Raw genomic sequence first — 5410 nt, 5'->3', positions numbered from 1 at the left:
TTCAGCGGGGCATCAGCCAGCTCAATCCGCTCATGTGTCACTATCCTACTATCCTCGGACATGCACTGTGAAAAACACCGTTGATGTGTGTGGAGCTCGGACTTAGAAAAATTTCTGGAGCTCAGAAATTCAGCGGGGCATCAGCCAGCTCAATCCGCTCATGTGTCACTATCCTCGGACATGCACTGTGAAAAAGCCCGTTGAAGTGTGTGGTGCTCACACTTAGAAAAATTTCTGGAGCTCAGAAATTCAGCGGGGCATCAGCCAGCTCAATCCGCTCATGTGTCACTATCCTCGGACAAGCACTGTGAAAAACACCGTTGATGTGTATGGAGCTCGGACTTAGAAAAATTTCTGGAGCTCAGAAATTCAGCGGGGCATCAGCCAGCTCAATCCGCTCATGTGTCACTATCCTCGGACAAGCACTGTGAAAAACACCGTTGATGTGTGTGGAGCTCGGACTTAGAAAAATTTCTGGAGGTCAGAAATTCAGCGGGGCATCAGCCAGCTCAATCCGCTCATGTGTCACTATCCTCGGACATGCACTGTGAAAACACCGTTGATGTGTGTGGAGCTCGGACTTAGAAAAATTTCTGGAGGTCAGAAATTCAGCGGGGCATCAGCCAGCTCAATCCGCTCATGTGTCACTATCCTCGGACATGCACTGTGAAAAACACCGTTGATGTGTGTGGAGCTCGGACTTAGAAAAATTTCTGGAGCTCAGAAATTCAGCGGGGCATCAGCCAACCCAATCCGCTCATGTGTCACTATCCTCGGACATGCACTGTGAAAAACACGTTAATGTGTGTGGAGCTCGGACTTAGAAAAATTTCTGGAGCTCAGAAATTCAGCGGGGCATCAGCCAACCCAATCCGCTCATGTGTCACTATCCTCGGACATGCACTGTGAAAAACACCGTTGATGTGTGTGGAGCTCGGACTTAGAAAAATTTCTGGAGCTCAGAAATTCAGCGGGGCATCAGCCAGCTCAATCCGCTCATGTGTCACTATCCTCGGACATGCACTGTGAAAAAGACCGTTGAAGTGTGTGGTGCTCACACTTAGAAAAATTTCTGGAGCTCAGAAATTCAGCGGGGCATCAGCCAGCTCAATCCGCTCATGTGTCACTATCCTCGGACATGCACTGTGAAAAACACCGTTGAAGTGTGTGGTGCTCACACTTAGAAAATTTCTGGAGGTCAGAAATTCAGCGGGGCATCAGCCAGCTCAATCCGCTCATGTGTCACTATCTTCGGATATGCACTGTGAAAAAGACCGTTGAAGTGTGTGGTGCTCACACTTAGAAAAAATTCTGGAGGTCAGAAATTCAGCGGGGCATCAGCCAGCTCAATCCGCTCATGTGTCACTATCCTCGGACATGCACTGTGAAAAAGCCCGTTGAAGTGTGTGGTGCTCACACTTAGAAAAAAATCTGGAGCTCAGGCTTTCAGCGAGACATTACAAACCCATATCCGCCCTTGTGAGCCTATCGTCGGATAAGGCTCGAGGGAAACACCGTTGATGTGTGTGGTGCTCACACTTAGAAAAAATTCTGGAGCTCAGGATTTCAGCGGGGCATCAGCCAACCCAATCCGCTCACGGTGCACTATTCTCGGATCGACTCGGGGCGAACCCCCGCCGAATTTCAAAGTGCCGAAACTCGAAAAATATATGGAGCTCGACGATGAAACCTGATATCTGTCGATAATATCCGCCCAAGAAGCACTATTCCCGGGGAGAAAGTCCTCAGATGCCCGTGAAGACCGGTGGGATATAATTTGCCTACTCGTGCAAAATCCGGTGGCCTGCAAAAAGCTTCGGCAAGTATATAGGGAGAGGAAATTTTTGAAGGTGAGCTCCGGGCTGCGAACCGACCCTAACCTCTCCCGGGGTCCAGGTAGATCACCCTATGTTCGGACAACGTTGGCAAGGTGTTGGGGTGTCCGAGGGTGGTCCTCCTGATTTTTAACGATTTTTTTTCTAAGTCCTACGGGACTTAGAAAAATTTCGTGTTTTTTAAGCGGATTTTTTCTAAGTGTGAAGGGGCTTAGAAAAATCCATATCCGCTCGTGTGTCACTATCCTCGGATAAGCTCGTGATAAGACCCCGCAGATGTGTGTGGTGCTCACACTTGGAAAAATTTCTGGAGCTCGAAATTTCAGCGGGGCATAACAAACCCATATCCGCCTTGTGAGCCTATCGTCGGATAGGCTCGAGGGAAACACCGTTGATGTGTGTGGTGCTCACACTTGCGAGGCTTTGGCAACCCATATCCGCTCATGTGAGCCTATCTTCGGATAGGCTCGGGGGAAAAGACCGTTGATGTGTGTGGTGCTCACACTTAGAAAAATTTCTGGAGGTCAGAAATTCAGCGGAGCATCAGCTTGCTCAATCCGCCCATGTGTCACTATCCTCGGACAGGCATGTTGGAAAACACCGTTGATGTGTGTGGTGCTCACACTTAGAAAAATTTCTGGAGCTCGGGAACTCAGCGGGGGCTTCAGCAACCCATATCCGCTCATGTGAGCCTATCTTCGATATGCTCGGTGGAAAAGACCGTTGATGTGTGTGGTGCTCACACTTAGAAAAATTTCTGGAGCTCAGAAATTCAGCGGAGCATCAGCCAGCTCAATCCGCTCATGTGTCACTATCCTCGGACATGCACCGTGAAAAAGACCGTTGATGTGTGTGGTGCTCACACTTAGAAAAAATTCTGGAGCTCGGGAACTCAGCGGGAGCTTCAGCAACCCATATCCGCTCATGTGAGCCTATCTTCGGATAGGCTCAGGGGAAAAGACCGTTGATGTGTGTGGTGCTCACACTTAGAAAAATTTCTGGAGCTCGGGAACTCAGCGGGAGCTTCAGCAACCCATATCCGCTCATGTGAGCCTATCTTCGGATAGGCTCGGGGGAAAAGACCGTTGATGTGTGTGGTGCTCACACTTAGAAAAATTTCTGGAGCTCGGGAACTCAGCGGGAGCTTCAGCAACCCATATCCGCTCATGTGAGCCTATCTTCGGATAGGCTCGGGGGAAAAGACCGTTGATGTGTGTGGTGCTCACACTTAGAAAAATTTCTGGAGCTCGGGAACTCAGCGGGAGCTTCAGCAACCCATATCCGCTCATGTGAGCATATCCTCGGATAGGCTCGGGGAAAAACCCCGCCGAAGTGTGTGGTGCTCACACTTAGAAAAATTTCTGGAGCTCAGGATTTCAGCGGGGCATCAGCCGACCCAATCCGCTCATGTGTCACTATCCTCGGACAGGCATGTTGGAAAACACCGTTGATGTGTGTGGTGCTCACACTTAGAAAAATTTCTGGAGCTCAGGATTTCAGCGAGACATTACAAACCCATATCCGCCCTTGTGAGCCTATCGTCGGATAGGCTCGAGGGAAACACCGTTGATGTGTGTGGTGCTCACACTTAGAAAAAATTCTGGAGCTCAGAATTTCAGCGGGGCAAAACAAACCCATATCCGCCCTTGTGAGCCTATCGTCGGATAGGCTCGAGGGAAACACCGTTGATGTGTGTGGTGCTCACACTTAGAAAAAATTCTGGAGCTCAGGATTTCAGCGGGGCATCAGCCGACCCAATCCGCTCACGTGTCACTATCCTCGGATAGGCATGTTGGAAAACACCGTTGATGTGTGTGGTGCTCACACTTAGAAAAAATTTGAGAAAAATCTCTGGAGCTCAGGATTTCAGCGAGCAATTCCAAACCCATATCCGCTCATGTGAGCCTATCCTCGGATAGGCTCGGGGAAAAACCCCGCCGAAATGTGTGGTGCTCACACTTAGAAAAATTTCTGGAGGTCAGAAATTCAGCGGGGCATCAGCCAGCCCAATCCGCTCATGTGTCACTATCCTCGGACATGCACTGTGAAAAAGACCGTTGAAGTGTGTGGTGCTCACACTTAGAAAAATTTCTGGAGCTCAGGTTTTCAGCGGGGCATCAGCCGACCCAATCCGCTCATGTGTCACTATCCTCGGACAGGCATGTTGGAAAACCCGTTGATGTGTGTGGTGCTCACACTTAGAAAAATTTTCTGAGAAAAATCTCTGGAGCTCAGGATTTCAGCGAGCCATTCCAAACCCATATCCGCTCATGTGAGCCTATCCTCGGATAGGCTCGGGGAAAAACCCCGCCGAAGTGTGTGGTGCTCACACTTAGAAAAATTTCTGGAGGTCAGAAATTCAGCGGGGCATCAGCCAGCCCAATCCGCTCATGTGTCACTATCCTCGGACATGCACTGTGAAAAAGACCGTTGAAGTGTGTGGTGCTCACACTTAGAAAAATTTCTGGAGCTCAGGTTTTCAGCGGGGCATCAGCCAACCCAATCCGCTCATGTGTCACTATCCTCGGATAGGCATGTTGGAAAACACCGTTGATGTGTGTGGTGCTCACACTTAGAAAAATTTCTGGAGCTCAGGCTTTCAGCGAGGCAATACAAACCCATATCCGCCCTCGTGAGCCTATCCTCGGATAGGCTCGAGGGAAAACACCGTTGATGTGTGTGGTGCTCACACTTAGAAAAATTTTCAGAGAAAAATCTCTGGAGCTCGTGATTTTCAGCGAGCCATTACAAACCCATATCCGCTCATGTGAGCCTATCCTCGGATAGGCTCGAGGAAAAACCCCGCTGATTTTTATGGTGCTCGCATGATTTGGGTCTACCAGGGCATTCACGTGGGTCTACCCCATGCTCGAAACTGGGTCTACCCCATAATATAACTTGGGTCTACCAGGAGAGCGAATTTGGGTCTACCAAATGTAAGGGGATATAACTCACCTACTCATGCAAAATCCGGTGGTCTGCAGAAACCCTTCGGCAAGATTATAGGGAGAGAAAAATTTTGAATGTGAGCTCCAGGCTGCGAACCGACCCTCCGCTCTCCCGGGGTCCAGGTAGATCACCCTATGTTCGGACAACGTTTGCAAGGTGTTGGGGTGTCCGAGGGTGGTCCTCCTGATTTTAACGAATTTTTTCTAAGTGTGAAGGGACTTAGAAAATTTTCGACAAGTGAGAGTGGCGAACTCACTAAGGCGGTCGTAACCGTCTACACCAGTCCGACGATGGTGTGCTATTCAGGGATAACTGATAACACGGGGTGGGTCCTGACCCGGAACAGGCACTCGGACTTAGAAAAATTTTGACAAGTGAGAGTGGCGAACTCACTAAGGCGGTCGTAACCGTCTACACCAGTCCGACGATGGTGTGCTATTCAGGGATAACTGATAACACGGGGTGGGTCCTGACCCGGAACAGGCACACGGACTTAGAAAAATTTTGACAAGTGAGAATGGCGAACTCACTAAGGCGGTCGTAACCGTCTACACCAATCCGACAATGGTGTGCTATTCAGGGATAAATGATAACACGGGGTGGGTCCTGACCCGGAACAGGCACAC

This window comes from Stigmatopora argus, unplaced genomic scaffold, assembly GCF_051989625.1.
Source record: "Stigmatopora argus isolate UIUO_Sarg unplaced genomic scaffold, RoL_Sarg_1.0 HiC_scaffold_113, whole genome shotgun sequence".
NCBI classification, from domain to species: Eukaryota; Metazoa; Chordata; class Actinopteri; order Syngnathiformes; family Syngnathidae; genus Stigmatopora; species Stigmatopora argus.
This window is presented reverse-complemented; position numbering follows the sequence as displayed.